This window comes from Ranitomeya variabilis, chromosome 5 (genome assembly GCF_051348905.1).
Source record: "Ranitomeya variabilis isolate aRanVar5 chromosome 5, aRanVar5.hap1, whole genome shotgun sequence".
NCBI lineage: Eukaryota > Metazoa > Chordata > Amphibia > Anura > Dendrobatidae > Ranitomeya > Ranitomeya variabilis.
The window spans coordinates 412,921,462-412,939,707 of NC_135236.1; the positions used below are offsets into that span (position 1 = coordinate 412,921,462).

The window sequence follows — 18,246 nt, forward strand, 5'->3', positions numbered from 1 at the left end:
TAGCTCTTCTTTAGGGTTGGAGGGATTGGGAAGGAAAGATGGTAAAACTATCTCCTGTGACCTGTGAAACCGTGATGACACTTTTGGTAAATAGGCTGGGTCCGGTCTGAGGACTACCCTATCTGGCAGAAACTCTGTGTAAGGGGAAATTCTGGAGAGAGCTTGTATGTCCCCTACCCTACGGGCAGATGTTATCGCTACCAGAAATGCTGTTTTAAGGGATAGGGCCTTGATTGAAGCTGATTGTAATGGTTCAAACGGCTCTCTAGTCAATGCTGACAGGACTAGATTAAGATCCCACGGCATAGATCTATCCTTATGTATGGGTCTAGCCCTGCTAGAAGCTTTTATGAACCTTGAGATCCAATAATTATTGGCGATGTTACAGGAAAACAAGGCCCCTAGGGCCGAGACTTGTACCTTTAGGGTACTAGTGGATAGATCTAGCTCTAAGCCCCTTTGCAGGAATTCTAAGATCTGTTTTATAGGAATTCCCTCTTCTAAATTAAAGTCAGAAGAGGCTAGGAATTTCCGCCAGGTTCTAGCATAGATTGTTGTTGTAATCTGCTTTCTACTTTTCATAAGGGTTTCAATCAAATTTGGGGAGAACCCTCTGTCCCTCAGTAACGCCCTCTCAAACTCCATGCCGTTAAATCGAGATTCTTTACTTGAGGATGGCTGATCGGACCCTGGTGGAGCAAATCTGGGATGTCCGGAAGCACCCAGGGGTCCTCCACTGACATGATCCTGAGCCAGGTGAACCAGGCCCTTCTGGGCCAAAATGGGGCAATCAAAATAACTCTTGCCCGATCCTCTCTTATCTTCCTGATTACCAGAGGTATCAAGGCCAGCGGGGGGAACGCATAAGCCAGCCGAAAGTTCCAACTGATCAGAAAGGCGTCTACCGCTAGAGGATTCTCCCTGGGATTTAGGGAACAGAATTTTACTGTCTTTCGATTGTCCCTGGTGGCAAATAAATCCACCTCTGGATGTCCCCATTTGTGGACAATCTGGTCGAACACAAGACTGTTTAGAGACCACTCCCCTTGTCTCAGGGTGTTGCGGCTTAGAAAGTCCGCTTTTACATTTTCTTTTCCTCGTATGTGCAGTGCAGTTAAAGATAGAAAATGGTCTTCCGCAGTCTGGAATAGACGATCTGTCACCCTCATCAATGATTCGGAATGAGTTCCACCCTGGTGATTTATGTACGCGACCGCCACCTGGTTGTCCGAGAGGATCTTGACGTGGTGACCCTGCAGATATGAGAGTAATTTTTTAACTGACAGTTCAACCGCCATTAATTCTTTTTGGTTGGAGGAGGCTGATGTTAAGGGGTCCCATAGACCCTGAACTATCATGTCGTCCATGTGTGCTCCCCAACCTGAAGGGCTAGCGTCTGTCGTTACAATACGTGTCGCCTGTGTCACCCAGGGAACTCCTGCCGATAAATTGTCAGTGACTAGCCACCATCTAAGAGATGTCAGTGCTTCTGGACCCAAAGTAATCTGACTCTGCAAGGAGCCTTGCAAGATTCTGTCATTAACCAGTACCTCGGATTGTAAGGGTCTGGTGTGAAATTGGGCCCACCGGACAGCAGGAATGCACGAGGTTAGAGATCCTAACAGTGACATAGCCTGTCTAAGTGTCATGGATGGATTATCAGTTGCTCTAGACACCTGTTGTTGGATGTGTAATAACTTGTCGGGCGGAAGACAACACTGTTGGGTCTCTGAATTTAACAACAGTCCTAAGAATCTCTGTATTTTCTGGGGCTGTAATCGGGATTTTTCATAATTCACAATCCACCCCAGATGCTCAAGTTTGGTTGTGGTTGTCTGTAGCTGAGAGAGGCAATGGTCTGCTGAATTCCCAACTATAAGGAAATCATCCAAATAGGGGACAATTAAGATGTCAGACTCTCGTAAGTGTGCCATGACTTCGGCCACTATCTTGGTAAACACCCTAGGAGCCGCTGATAAGCCAAAGGGAAGAGCTCTAAACTGGAAATGACGAATTTGTCCCCCCATTGACACAGCTACCCTCAGGAATCTCTGGAAGTCTTCATGTATTGGGACATGATAGTACGCGTCCTTTAGATCTACAACTACCATGAAGCAGTGTTTAAACAACATTTTTATTGCTGAACCAATTGATTCCATCTTGAACGATTCATTGGTCAGAAAATTATTAAGGCCTTTAAGATTTATGATCGTTCTAAATGATCCGTCTGGCTTCTTGATCAGAAAGAGAGGAGAGTAAAATCCTCTCCCTCTTTCTGATACTGGAATTTCAACCAAAACATTCTTGAAGCATAAGTTTGTGACCTCTGCTTCCAAGGCTGCTTGCTCAAGGGGGGAGGAACGTAAAGGGGTTAAATTAAATTTATCTCGAGGCCAGTGATCAAAGTCAAGTCTTAGACCTTTCGCTATGATGCCTCGGACCCATTTACTGTTTGTAATGTCAAACCAAGCTGATGAGAAAGCTGACAGTCTACCCCCCACGGGGACCGCTAGTCATTGGTCCGGTTTTTTCTGTTCTTTCGAGGAACGGCGAAACATATAGCCCGTACCTCTTCCGCGTCTGTCCTCCCATCTAAAACTCTCTCTAGAGGGTGAGGATCCGCGTTTTTTCCCGCGACCAAATCTCCTTTTAATGAAGGGTCTGCGGTAGGATGCTGAAGATGGATTGGGAAATTTCTTCTTATCATCCCCCGCTTTCTCCAGCAACTCATCCAGAGTTGGTCCAAAGAGATATTCTCCTTTACACGGAATGGCGCAGAGTTTAGTCCTGGATTGAATGTCGCCAGACCAGCACTTCAACCATAAAGCTCTACGAGCCGCGTTGGAGAGTCCTGCCGCTCTAGCCGCCATCCTGACTGAGTCCACAGATGCGTCTGACAGAAAGGCCGCAGCATTCTGCATTGTTGGTAAAGCCTTCAGAATGGAATCTCTGGAAGCGCCGTCCTTGAGCTGGGACTCTAACTGATCCAGCCAGACCATTAAAGACCTGGCTGTACAAGTCGCGGCAACTGCTGGTCTTAGAGATCCTGCCGCCGTCTCCCAGGTTCCTTTAAGAAAAGCATCTGCCTTTCTGTCAAGGGGGTCTTTGAGGGTCCCCATATCCTCAAATGGCAATGAGGCCTTCTTCGACGCTTTTGCCACCGCCGCATCCAGCTTAGGGGCTTTATCCCATGTTTCCACAACCGGATCGTCGAAAGGGTACCTGCGTTTCAACGCTGGCGGTAAGGAACCCTTTTTCTCGGGTTTCTTCCATTCCCGGAGAATCAGGTCTTGGATTTTTTCGTTCACCGGGAAAGATCTATGTTTCTTACGATCCAATCCGCTGAACATCATATCCTGCTTTGAGGGCTGCGGTTTGGGCTCTTCTATCCCCATTGTGCCTCTAACAGACTTGACGACTTTGTCAATTCTATCCAGGGGTAGACAGAATCGTCCAGACTCCTCATCTGATGAAGAGGAGGAAGGACTTGAGTGATAGGCACCCTCTTCTCTTTCTTCCTCCGAAGAATTAGAGTCCAGAGGGGTCCTATGTTTGGAACCTCCCGCTTGGGACAGGGACCGTAAGGATTCCCTTACTTCCAAACGGATCATTTCTTTCAGGTTAGCCGCACTCACAGATTCTTCCGCCACCTAGGGGAGGACAATATAGGTGATAAATACTATCTGACCTAATGTCACTTCCACCCAACCACTCCTGTAGACCTCACCGTCTGTTGTATACAGGGGGCACATAATTTTTTGGGGCAAGAATCAGGTAAGGGGACCCCACAGAGGGCACATTCCTTATGCCTTGACTTGACCGTGCTTTTCTTCCCCTAGAATGATAAAGTATAGGGGGCCTGCGTCACAGAGTGAACTTTCACGTAGATCACTTACCCGTGCGCCAAAGTAAATACCGGAATACGAGGGGGTTCTTTCCTAGCCGAAGCTCTGGATCCTTTTGCGGACGAGCTTCTTCGACTGGACTGGTCGCTTCTGTCTTTGGGCTTCTGACGCACCTCATCCAGCTGCTGCTGCTGCTGCTGCTGCTGCTCACCACCACTCTCCATGATGATTTGCGACCAAAAGCAGGGCTCTGTAGTTGTCACCTGCTTAAATCCCCCTTGGATCCGGTCAGCAGATAGGTCAGACGCTGCCCCATTGGCTCAGGATACCGCAGGGAGGCAGGAACCATGTGGGAGAAAACCGGCATCAGGATGCTATGGGCGCCGCCATCTTGGATCGACTGCGCATGCGCAGACACCCGGCGACCCGGAAGCGGCTGCTAACTCCGCCCCCTCACGTCACTGCACCCGGAAACGCTCCAGCACACGCTGAGAGCGGTGCAGGACGCCGGGAACGGACCGCAGCGCTCCGGGAGTTCACCCAGACAGCCCTGACGCCGGCACTCCACATTCACCGCACCGCTGCACCACCAATGGATATACTTACCGGCGCCGACGCTGATGGAGGCAGGAAATCCTCCGGACTCCGCTCCCTGCTGCGAACGCCACCGCGTGCAGTCCAGCCAGGACCACCGTGGCGTCTCCAGGGTTCTCCGCACCGGCCGAGGTAGGAGACCCCCCCGCTACCAGATTCGGTCCGGCCGGCCTGGGCTCCTTTAGTTAATCTGTAGGCACCCGTCCCTTTAGGAACAGGAAACCAACTGATGCAGGGGAGAGGTGCCGCCCTTTTGTATCTGTAGGTTTCCTGTTCCTAATGGGCGGATCCCCTCTCTCGTCGTGCTGTCATGGGAGTCCGAGTAAAATGCATCTGCTGCCCCCGTTGTGCGGCGGAGACCACGCTAGCGTCGGGAACCTCGGCCCGACGCACAGCGACGGGTTGTTCCCGACGCTAGTGTGAAAGTAGCCTTAGATAAAAAAGAACCTAGACATGTTTGGTGTCTGAACTCGTGGCAGACAAGCGGTGGATGCCGCATCTGAGAGCACTGCAGCTCCAGGAATCTTCCTATTTGCTCATAGCAGGTTTGCCTACAACAACCACGCTGAACTAATTTTGATATATGATCGTGCAGCGATTATAATTCCCGTTACCGGCTTTCATTTAATAACCTCCTGTAACTGATGAAGATCACAATTGACCGAAATGTTTTACTGTATTTACTACAATAAATTTTTTCTACTGCATCTTACCTAAAGTTGAGTGCTAGGTCTCTTACTATTAATCTATATGGTTTGGGAACCTGTCCTTAGCACCCCTTCTCTAGTAGTGCTCACGGTTAAATTTTCCTCCTATGAACTCGTAATGACCTGGAGAATCATAATGGCAGGTCAATTTTAGCATTTAGCAAAAAAAGCCAAACAAAAAACAGTTGTGGGATTGCACTTTTTGCAATTTCACCGCACTTGGAATTTTTTCCCCGTTTTCTAGTACACGACATGGTAAAACCAATGATGCCGTTCAAAATTACAACTCCTTCCGCCAAACATAAGCCGTCACATAGGCATAGTGACGGAAAAATAAAAAAAGAGTTATGGCTCTGGGAAGAAGGGGAGAGAAAAACAAACGCAAAAACGAAAATACCCTGGGTCATGAAGGGGGTTAAAACTAAACAAAAATCAGATATTAAATTCAGGTGGCCCCCAAACACCATAACGACTGACACAAGGAAACGTGTGAACATATATTTCCTTATTCTAAATAAAGATTAGTTTTTTTTAATGATTAAAAAAACACCTACCCAGTGTGACCAATTGGTTAGATACCAATATATCAACATAGACCAGAAAACACCTATAGAACCCTACAATAATCCTATATTTAAACCTGCCTGACACCCTAAAAGTTCAATGTTTCGGTGCCCCCATTCAAACGAGGACTATCCTCACTCCCCTAGATAGCCCTATTAGTACAGGTGGGAAAAATGATAATTACTTACGGGTAATTTGATTTTCCAGATCCATGACAGCACCGGTACATGAGAGATGGTCCCGCCCCCAAGAACAGGAAACCTGCATAGGAGATAAAAGATGGGGGCGGCACCTCTCTCCTCAGTTTGTTTACAGAGAATGTAAGGTAACCGCTAAGTTAGTTTTAGGCATATAAAAAATTATATTTAACTCTAAGACTATTTATCTATTGTTATGTTAAGTGGTTATTACCCCATCTTTCATTTGTGTATATATTTTTTTTTTTTTTTTTTTTTATTAAGAGATTTTTTTTTTTTTTTTTTTTTGTGAATCACACACCATCACCAAGATAGGGCGGGAACTAGAGCGGTGCTGTCATGGATCTGGAAAATCAAATTACCCGTAAGTAATTATCATTTTTTCCCTTCCCCATGACAGCACCGGTACATGAGAGGAAGAAATAGAAAGAACCTCTAGGGTGGGACAACAGCAGATAGTACTTTCCTACCAAAGGCAAGATCTGATAGCCCCAGATTCAATCTATAATGGCGGAAGAAAGTAGAGGGTGAAGACCATACTGCTGCATTACAGATTTGCTCTATCGATGCATTTGCCCTCTCTGCCCAAGATGTGGAAATAGCCCTCGTAGAGTGGGCCGTAACACCAGGTGGAGGGACCTGTCCCGAAGAGGAATAGGAAAGTGATATGGCCATACGGAGCCAACGTGCAATAGTTGATTTTGTGGCCTTTTTCCCCCTGTTTGCCCCCTGAAAGGAGACAAAAAGGGCTGTAGACTGTCGCCATGGTTTTGTCACTTCTATATATTGAAGAAGGCAACGTCTGACGTCCAAGCAATGGAAGGTTTCTTCTCCCTGGGATTTTGGGTTGGCACAGAATGAAGGCAAGATTATCTCCTGGTCCCTGTGAAATTTCGAGTTGACCTTAGGTAAGAAGGCCGGATCAGATTTTATAATTACCCTATCCTCCAGAATTTCAGTATACGGAGGGTCAATAGATATAGCCTGAAGCTCACTAATGCGTCTGGCTGAGGTAAGGGCAATCAGGAGAACTGTTTTTAGAGTTAGCGCTTTTTCCGATATGGAGGAAAGAGGCTCGAAGGGAGAGGAGGTCAAGGCGTTTAAAACTAAATTTAAATCCCAGGGAGCGACCTTTGGACGAGGTTTGAATGGTCTGGCTGTAAAGGAGGCCCGAATGAACCTACACACCCAGGGGTGATCAGCCAATTTTTGGTCAAACAAGGCGCTAAGCGCCGAGACTTGCACTTTTAGAGTGCTGGTAGATAATCCCCTCTCCAGACCCTTTTGGAGAAACTCTAGGATTTCAGATATAGGGACCTTCTGAACGGTATCAGTTATCCCTCGGCCTGAGAATTCTAAAAATTTTCCCCATACCTTTTGGTATTTATCAGTTGTGACTTTTTTCCTACTGGACAGTAGAGTAGTAATTAATGGATCCGAGAACCCCTTTGCTAGCAGAAGTCCCCTCTCAAGTTCCAAGCAGTGAGGTGTAGGCTGTGAACCTGAGGATGTGTCACCGGACCTTGGTGTAGAAGGTCTGGGACCTCTGGAAGTATCCACGGGTCCGAGATGGACATACGTCTGAGCCAAGTGAACCAAGCTCTCTTTGGCCAGAAGGGTGCGATTAAGATTATGCGTGATTTCTCTTCTCGGATCTTCTTCAGGACTGTAGGGATCAATGGGATCGGGGGAAACGCATAGGCTAGTTGGAATTTCCATTGGTGTAGTAACGCATCTACTCCTTCCGGGTTCTCTTTCGGGTTTAGAGAGTAGAACCTTTTTACTTTTCGATTCTGCCTTGTGGAAAAAAGATCCACTTGAGGAAGCCCCCAGACTGCACAGATTTCTCCAAATATTCTTTGATTTAGCGACCACTCGCCCTGGTGCAGGACGTGACGACTCAGAAAATCTGCGACAAAGTTTTCCGACCCCTTTAAGTGTGTACTTGTGAGGGACAAAAGGTGGTTTTCGGCCCAAAGAAATAGTCTTCCTGCTTCTTCCATAAGGGAACTTGATCTGGTTCCTCCCTGTCGATTTATATACGACACCGTTGTGCTGTTGTCGGACAATACTACTAAATGTTTCCCTTTGAGATCTTCTTCTGATTGAAGAATTGCCTGCCTTACTGCTGTCAATTCCCTCAGGTTTGAGGAGGCTGATTGCATCTGTGGATTCCATAGACCCTGTAGGATCCGATCTGATAGGTGTGCTCCCCAACCTAATGGGCTCGCATCTGTGGTCAGTATCACCGGATTCTGGATTGACCATGGGACCCCTTTTTTTAGATTCCCGGAATCTAGCCACCAGTTTAGAGAGTCCCGGACATGTTGTGACAATACGATTTTCCGGTTTAGATTGTAGGGTATTCTTGTTTGTTCTGACAGGATCTCCCACTGTAGGTCCCTTGAATGAAGTTGTGCCCATTGGACCGCCGGAATTGTTGCAGTAAGCATGCCTAGGAGGGACATGGCTTCCCTCACCGAGACGTATTGGGCCACCTGTATTTGTGTTATTCTTTGTTTTATGACCTCGATTTTCCTGTCTGGAAGGATACAGATCTGTTTGATTGAGTTTAATTGGATCCCCAGGAACTCCTGTATCTGGGCCGGAATCAATCTTGATTTTTTTAAGTTTATTATCCAACCTAGTTTGGTTAGTAGCTCTCGTACTGTCGTAACTGCTTTTATACACTCTTCTTGATTGTCTGCTATCAAGAGGAAATCGTCTAAATATGGCACTAGCAGAATGTTTTCTCTCCTTACGAAGGATGCTACTTCCGAAATTATTTTTGTAAAAATACGAGGAGCTACCGATACCCCAAAGGGGAGACATTGGTATTGTAGATGGGTGTAGACCTGCCCCAGCTGCACAACCAACCTCAGGAATTGTTGATGCTCTCTGCTGATTGGCACATGATAATAGGCATCGGTAAGGTCTATCACTGCCATATAACATCCTGGATAGAGCAGTTTTACCGCCGTTCTCAGAGTCTCCATTTTGAATTTTTCTACTCGGATGAATTTGTTTAATTTTTTTAGATTGAAAATAGTTCTTAAAGATCCATCCGGTTTTGGAGTGAGGAAAAGGGTGCTGTAAAATCCCCTTCCTATTTCCTGTGAAGGTACTCTTACCAGGACTTTTTTGTCTAGAAGAAGACGAACTTCTTTCTCGAGAATTAACTGGTTCTTTTTGGCCACACGAGTAACTTTTATTCGGTGGGGAGGAAGGGAGATGAAATTTAACCGTAGACCGTCTGATAACAAGTTGATTATCCATTGGGACGGCTGTAAGGTTACCCACTGATGGACAAAAAACCGTAACCTTCCTCCCACCTGGAATATGGCGTCATTGTTTAGGATCTGGTTTTGGGGGTTTGTTGAAAAGAAAACCTCTTTCTCTTTTCTCACCCCAGGGTTTCCCCCGTGTGGTTCTATCCGTTGGGCGGCCTCGGCCCCTACCTGATCCTCGAAAGGACCGACGATTGTCATACCAACGTCGTCTAAAGAAGGGAGGTGGAGGGAAGTGTTTTTTCTTGTCCGCTGCTTTTTCTAAAATTTCGTCTAAAGCGCTGCCGAATAAATATTGGCCCTCACAGGGGACTGCACAGAGCTTCACTTTGGATTGGAAATCAGCATTCCAGTTCTTTAACCATAACGCCCTTCTTCCCGAATTTGAAAGGGCACTAGCTCTGGCAGCAAACCGCACAGAATCAATGGCAGCGTCCGCCAGGAATCCCGCTGCATTTTGAAGTGGAGGGATGACTTCTAGAAGTCTGTCTCTTGGACATTTGTTTTTTATTTGGTCACTAAGTTCCTCCAGCCATTTAACCATGGCACGGGCAGTACAAGTAGCCGCTACTCCAGGTTTAAACGCCCAAGTTGAGGCCTCCCAAGTTGATTTTAGAAAGGCATCCGCCTTTTTATCTAGGGGGTCTTTTAGGGCCCCCATGTCCTCGAAGGGAAGTGCTATGCCCCTGGAGGTACTTGCGATAGCCGCGTCCAACTTAGGCGCCTTTTCCCATTTCTCGCAAATTTCCTCACTAAAGGGATATTTACGTTTTAAAGCCTGGGGAACTGAAATCTTTTTATTCGGTTTTTTCCATTCTTTTTTAATGAGATTTAGAATGTTATCATGAAACGGGAAAACTTTTCGTTTCTTATCCTCCAAATTGCTAAACATAGAGTCCTGAACTGTTTGCTTCTCTTTTGGCGTCTCAACCCCCAGGGTGGACCTGACCAGTTTTAGCAACTTCCCCACATCTTCTGATAACACATAAGGCCGGCCACACTCTTCATCTGAAGAGTCCAGGTCCGAACCCTCGTCGGGCGGAAGCTCACCCAGTTCACCCTCGGATTCTACGTCAGATGTCTGGGCAGACGTAGGGAATGGGTTTACGGAGCTCTGCAGTCCATGATGTTTTAACTGCTCCTTTACAGTGCTTTGTACTTCGCTTCTAACTATATCTTTTATATTCTGAAGCAAAGATGAAGACTCTTCAGACACCGTTTTTTCTATGCATGAGCGGCACATACGCTTTTCATACGTTTTGGGGAGGCTTCTATCACAGAGTGCACATACTTTATGCTTTTGTTTAGAGGTGACTTTTTTTCCCTGCATATATACAAAAAACACAGTGTCACTGACATGTTTTTTGCCTTACAAAGGCACTCACCCACCGGACCCTCAGTACCACGACAGGCTGTGGGATTTCAGCTGGGATCGTCGATTCCTTTAGATCTGCCATCCTGCAGGAGACTGTTCCCAGCGCCTGCTTGCCGCCTTGCAGTTTTAAATATGGCGGGCAGGAAGCGGTGTGTGCGCCTCTGAACTTCCTCCCCCCCGGGGAGTGTCAGCACACCGCTTCTTCAGCGTGTAGCGTCACTTCCGGTTCAATCCCGGAAGTTCCCCCATTCAGTCGGCGCCAGCGTCGTGATGGGAACGCTCACTTTTTTCCCTCGGCCCAGCCTCCGGCCAGGAGCGGACGCCGGGGAGTCCGCAGTGGGAAGGACGCACCTGCAGCTCCAGGTATGGAGGCGACGCGCACACGCCGCCACCGCTGCTCCCACCGCGGACCTCGGTCAGAGACCGGCCAAGCACGGGAGACCTCTCCCCATGCAGCACCGCAGGTTCCCCGCAAGAACAGGAAACCAAACTGAGGAGAGAGGTGCCGCCCCCATCTTTTATCTCCTATGCAGGTTTCCTGTTCTTGGGGGCGGGACCATCTCTCATGTACCGGTGCTGTCATGGGGAAGGGAAAAAAGATATACTGTATATATTCGAGTATAAGCTGAGATTTTCAGCCCATTTTTTGGGGCTGAAAGTCCCCCTATCGGATTATACTCGAGTCATACCCAGGGGTCGGCAGGGGAGGGGGAGCGGGGGCTGTCTAATTATACTCACCTGCTCCTGGCACGGTCCCTGCACATCCCTGGCACCCCAGCTTCTTCCTGTACTGAGCGGTCACATGGTACCGCTCATTACAGTAATGAATATGCGGCTCCACCTCCCATAGGGGTGGAGCCGCATATTCATTACTGTAATGATCGGTAACGGTGACCGCTCAGTACAGGAAGGGACTGCACAGCGCCAGGAGCAGGTGAGTATACGCGGAGGGGAGCGCTGCGCGATATTAACCTGTTCCTCGTTCCGGCGCGGCTCCGTCTTCAGTGTCTTCTGCAGTGACGCTCAGGTCAGAGGGCGCGGTGACGTGGTTAGTGCGTGCCCTCTGCCTGAACTTCAGTGCAGAAGACGCTGAGAACGGTCAGGTGAATATTGAAAGTGCCGGGGGCCTGAGCGACGGAGAGGTGAGTATGCGATTTTTTTTTTTTATCGCAGCAACAGCACATGGGGCAAGTGTCTGTATGGAGCATCTATGCGGCCATAACGTTTGTGCAGCACTATATGGGGCAAGTGTCTGTATGGAGCATCTATGGGGCCATAACATTTGTGCAGCATTATATGGGGCAAGTGTCTGTATGGGGCCATAATCAACGTTTGTGCAGCACTATATGGGGCAAATGTCTGTATGGAGCATCTTATGGGGCCATAATTAACGTTTGTGGAGCATTACGGTATATGGGGCAAGTGTCTGTATGGATCATGTTATGGGGCCAAAATCAAGGTTTGTGCAGCACAATATGGGGCAAATATCTTTATGGAGCATCTTATGGGGCCATAATCAACATTTGTGCAGCATTATATTGGGCAAATGTGTCTATCGAGCATCTTATGGGGCCATTATTAACCTTTATGCAGGATTATATGGGGCATATTTTAATATGGAGCATCTTATGGGGCCATCAAACTTTATGGAGCATTATATGGGGCTCCTGATTCAATATGGATATTCAAAAACACTTAAACCTACTGATGTGTCAATTAATTTTACTTTTATTGGTATCTATTTTTACTTTTGACATTTACCAGTAGCTGCTGCATTTCCCACCCTAGGCTTATACTCAAGTCATTAAGTTTTCCCAGTTTTTTGTGGCAAAATTAGGGGGGGGGGGTCGGCTTATACTCGAGTATATACAATAGATAAAAGAAAAATGAAAAACTGTTTCCCACAGAGGCAGATCAGCAGAAATTGTAGGAATCCTATAGCTCACACAAATATATTACCGATAAATACTAAGAAAAATACCCAGTCTTATCACAGCCTATCACGAAAAGGAATGACAAATCAAGACTCGGTTCCTGCGACAATGATAAACCCAAGAATCAACTTTACAGTGTAGCCTCTATTCAGAAAAAATATCAATAAAGAGCAAATCTGTTACGGGCCAGATATGCCACTACACCGTGTTGCAAATTATTATGCAAATAATATTTCTTCATATTTTCTTTAAATTACCTATCTGAATTGCAGTCATTGTTATTTTTCAGTCATCTACTATTCTAGTATAATTGCAATGTTTTGGAACAAACTGCCTATGAAAACAGTATCTTTTAAATATAAAAAAAAACAAAAAAAAACACTCAAAATGCATGTTTCAAATTATTATGCACAGCAGTTTAACCTTTTTTTTATTTTGAACAAAAAAAAATTGACAATTGTGAAGTTATAAGCATTATCAGCTTACTACAAAATGAAATCAAACAGTTTTCAAGTGAAAACTTTATTCTAGGTGATGTTACATTTGCACATAGGACCCCTTGTTCGAAAGAAGCTTCTGAACTCTCTCGTCCATTGAATTTGTCAGTTTTTAGATGGTTTCTGCTTCAATTGTTTTGCATGTGGACAGAATACCCTCCCAGAGCTTTTGCTTAGATGTGAACTGCCTCCCGCCATCATAGACACTCCTTTTGATGATGCTCCAGAGGTTCTCAATGGGGTTGAGGTCAGGGGAAGATGGTGGCCACCCCATAAGTTTGTCCTCTTTTATGCCCATAGCAGCCAGAGATGCAGATGTGTTTTTTGCAGCATGAGACGGTGCATTATCATGCATGAAAATGATCTTGCTGCGGAAAGCACAGTTCTTCCTCTTGAACCATGGCAGCAAGTGTTGTTTTAGAAACTCCACATAGATTATGGAGTTCATCTTTACCCCTTAAGGGATCATAAAAGGGCCGACAATCTCTCTCCCCATGATTCCAGCCCAAAACATTACTCCACCTCCTCCTTGTTGGCGCCTTAGCCGTGTTTTCATGGGGTGTCCATCAACCAGCCATCCTCCACTACATGCATGTGGACCATCGAGCGTTGCACGGCACTCATCGGTGAACAAAACAGTTTGGAAGTCAGTCTTCCATGTATCGTTTGGCCCACTGGAGCCGTTTCTGCTTGTGTGCAGTGGATAGAGGTGGTCGACAGGATGGCTTACGCACAGCTGCAAACCTCTGAAGGACCCTGCATTTTGTTGTTCTGGGGACGTTGGAGGCACTAGCAGCTTCAAAAACTTGTCTGCTGCTATGACAAGGCATTTTTGCAGCTGCTCTTTTAACCTTACGCAATTGCCTGTTGGAAAGAGTCCTCAATTTTTCCTTATCAGCACGCACACGTGTGTGCTGGGAATCAGCTACATACTTCTTGATTGTGCGATGATCACGATGAAGTGTCTTGGCAATGTTGATTGTAGTCATGCCTTGACCTAAATACGCCACAATTTGTTGCTTCTCAGCACCCGACACATCCTTTTTCTTTCCCATTTTGGCAAAAAATGTAGACTGCTTAATAATGTGGAACAGCCTTCTTAAGTAGTCTTGCCTTTATTTGGACACACCTGCCAAACTAATTTGCACAGGTATCTGCAATTGCTTTCAGTGATATAAAGAGCCCTGACACACATCACCATCAATGAGTTTAAATGACAAACAAAAAAATGTCAACCTTATCACTCCTAAACTTTGTGCATAATAATTTGGAACACAGTGTATGACAGCCCTTTCCAGAGAGACAAGTAAATCCCAGGAATCAAGATCGCCATATATACTTCATTCCAAACATTATTAATGAAAATGCAGACTCAGGGTATGTGCACACGTCAGGATTTCTTGCAGAAATTTCCTGAAGAAAACCGGAGATTTTCTGCAAGAAATCCGCATTTTTTTTTTTCTTGCGTTTTTTTTTTTTTCTTTTAGCATTTTGCAAGCATAATTAGCTTGCAGAATGCTAAACTTTTCCAAGCGATCTGTAGCATCGCTTGGAAAACTGATTGACAGGTTGGTCACACTTGTCAAACATAGTGTTTGACAAGTGTGACCAACTTTTTACTATAGATGCTGCCTATGCAGCATCAATAGTAAAAGATAGAATGTTTAAAAATAATAAAAAAAATAAAATAATAAAAAGGTTATACTCACCTGCAGACAGACGATCTCCTCAGCGGCGTCCGTTCCTATAGATGCTGTGTGTGTGCAGGACCTTCGATGACGTCGCGGCTTGTGATTGGTCGCGTGAGCGGTCACATGAGCGGTCACGCGACCAATCACAAGACCGCGACGTCATCGCAGGTCCTTCACACAGACCATCTAAAGGAGCAGCATGCCTCCGGGGCCCATCGAAGGTGAGTATATCACTATTTTTTATTTTAATTCTTTTTTTTTTTTACCAATTATATGGTGCCCAGTCCGTGGAGGAGAGTCTCCTCTCCTCCACCCTGGGTACCAACCGCACATAATCTGCTTACTTCCCGCATGGTGTGCACAGCCCCGTGCGGGAAGTAAGCAGATCAATGCATTCCTAGGTGTGTGGAATCCCCGCAATTCCACAAATTTAATGAACATGTTGCTTTTTTTTCCGCGATGCGATTTTTTCACGGAAAATGCAACATTTGCACAAAAAAAATGCAGAATACCCTGTAAATAATAGGAGGCATTTGTTAGCGTTTTTTTTCGCGTTTTTATCACGTTTTTATAGCGAAAAAAAACGCAAAAAATCCTGAACGTGTGCATATGGCCTTATGCTTTCCATCATGGCATCATGTATTTCTGGCATCATTTCCTTCAATCAGGACTCCTGATGGACCGTGATAGCGGGTAAATGCTTTGGGTCACATCCAGCCTATGGCAAGTCTAGTTTAAAGACTAGTTCATATCGTTTTATTTTATAGTCTGATGATTCAACTACTGTACTATTGTTTTTAAAAACTTGGAAAAGGACAGGTCTAGTGACGTAATTAACAACAAATAAAAAGGTTACCTGTATACTTAAAAAGGTGTAAAAAAAAAAAAAGTAGATTGTTAATTTAGCATTAAACATATATGATTAAGAGGTTGCATTTATAAAATCACGCTATGAAATATGATCCTACGGAGAGCCCAATGTGAATCCCTGAACAAATGTAAATCAAGAACACAAGTAAATAGATTTTTTTAGGTTTTTCCAAAATCGCCCATCAAAATTTAATCTGACTCCTCAAATACAAAATATCAAACAGTCTTGTGACATCAAATTAAAGCTCGTAAAATTCTTAACAAATGGTGCCTCCCCCATCTCTTGATCTTAATTCTCTCCCGAGATATAACAAATGTAAAGTCATACAAGAACAAAAATCATATAAATTACGGTAACTAATGAAGATAAAAATTAAAAACTTGCACTTCAAAAATAAAAATCAAAGAAAATATCCTAAGGTATCAGGTAAAAAAATATATATATTCAGATTTGGATCACTTGACATGGAATCACCCAAATTGTAATGTCATGTATTTAAGTTTCTCACCCTCTCATGTTAACATTCTAATGATAAACAGAGTAAAAGCATAAAAGCCACTTATTGAGAAGATCCCTCACCAGCCTATGAGTGGGCACACAGGTGGTGTGAGAGTATTGTTATGTGCAGCACATGATGCAATCGGCTTTAAGTGACCGCTCATGTTAGTCATCCAGCACAGCAGAGTAAGCCGCCAAAGATACAATATTAGCACAGAGACGTATGCAGCACTATCACAACACACAGTATAAAGAACTACACAACAAAGACATCGTATACAGGCACAGTTACCATACAGAGTACAGGACAGACAGTAGACATTGCACCGTACATAGGACTATCGAGCACAGCACGTACAGAGGACCATCCCACACAGCACACAGAGAACTATCCCACACAGGAGCGCCGTACACAGGAGTATGGCACACCAGACAGTACGGAGGACTACCACACACAGGAGTACCGTACACAGGAGTATGGCACACCAGACAGTACGGAGGACTACCACACACAGGAGTACCGTACACAGGAGTATGGCACACCAGACAGTACGGAGGACTACCACACACAGGAGTACCGTACACAGGAGTATGGCACACCAGACAGTACGGAGGACTACCACACACAGGAGTACCGTACACAGGAGTATGGCACACCACAGAGAGTACGGAGGACTACCACACACAGGAGTACCGTACACAGGAGTATGGCACACCAGACAGTACGGAGGACTACCACACACAGGAGTACCGTACACAGGAGTATGGCACACCACAGACAGTACGGAGGACTACCACACACAGGAGTACCGTACACAGGAGTATGGCACACCACAGAGAGTACGGAGGACTACCACACACAGTATACTATACAGGACTATCCCACGGCACAGTATACTATACAGGACTATCCCACGGCACACAGGCGTACAGAAGACTATCCCACAGCGGCATACAGAGGACAATCACACACAGGACTATCGCACACAGTATACTATACAGGAGTATGGCACACCACAGACAGTACAGGACTACCACACAGCAGTACAGAAGACTATCACACACACATTATACTATACAGCGGATTATCCCACAGTGTACAGTAGTATGTCTTGCACACGGCGCACTCTCCCACAGCACACGGCGCACTCTCCCACAGCACACGGCGCACTCTCCCACAGCACACGGCGCACTCTCCCACAGCACACGGCGCACTCTCCCACAGCACACGGCGCACTCTCCCACGGCGCACTCTCCCACAGCACACGGCAGTATGGCACACCACAGACAGTAGTATGTCTACCACACGGCAGTATGGCACACCACAGACAGGAGTATGTCTACCACACAGGAGTACGGCGCAGCAGGTCTGCAGTGAAGTGCGGGCCGGGCAGGACACGTGTGTGGACATGACAGGCACATGCTGGCGCTCTGTGCACTGACACGTCGCTGGCGCACCATGTGACACGTCGCCCCTTCACGAGTGGAGATCACAACCCGACAGAGCGGAGGCCAGAGCCCGGTGCCGTCTCCGGTCTGCAGCAGCCTTTCATAGAAGATAGAAACCGCATGGCGTAAAGATGCTGAACCTGTTGAGCCCTCTCCTGCCCAGCCCCGCACTCCTCACCTTTCCCGCCGATTACTGCTCCATACGGCCGCTACAGCTCCCAGCCGCCGTTCTGCTAAACCGGCGTATCGTACGTAATCTCCGCTTCACCGAGTATGACGTCACAGCGTCGGTAGATCAGCACGCCAGGACAGAGGAAAAGCGCTAGCAAACTCCAATTCAGCAAGTCGGCGGCGCGTTCCAGGGGCGTGGCGTCATGACGTAAGACGCCCGCGACGCCTTCTGTGGTTGCAGCAGGTTAGGACGAGGCGTGTCACAGTGACATCTATCGGCGACGAGCAGATAGTGCAGGCGAGGCGCTTTTACGGTGTAGTACCGGTGCTATGTTCGTGTATTACATACGTGTGGCATTGTGTGTCTTATCTGTGTGACAAGTACCGGTACAGTTCGCACTGTTCCCAGGCACTGAAGCAGCTCTCATCATTGTCACCTGGTCTCTCTGAGATCAGCACAACCAGGTGACAATGTTGGGAGTTATATTCAGCACTCGCTTTGCACATCATGTGTAAAAGAATACAACGGCGCAACGCAGCGTTGTATTTTCCGCAGCATGTCAATT

At 46.3% G+C, this 18,246-nt stretch overlaps 1 protein-coding gene across 1 annotated transcript in view; it reads right to left on the reverse strand.

The window, feature by feature from the left end:
- The window catches only part of XPOT (exportin for tRNA), a 127,396-nt gene extending 109,433 nt beyond the window's left edge, over positions 1 to 17,963 (reverse strand). The window contains exon 1 of the mRNA XM_077265181.1: positions 17,688 to 17,963. The gene's annotated coding sequence lies outside the window, so the exon portion shown is untranslated. The remainder of the gene's footprint in view (positions 1 to 17,687) is intronic.
- Positions 17,964 to 18,246: the final 283 nt, after the last annotated feature.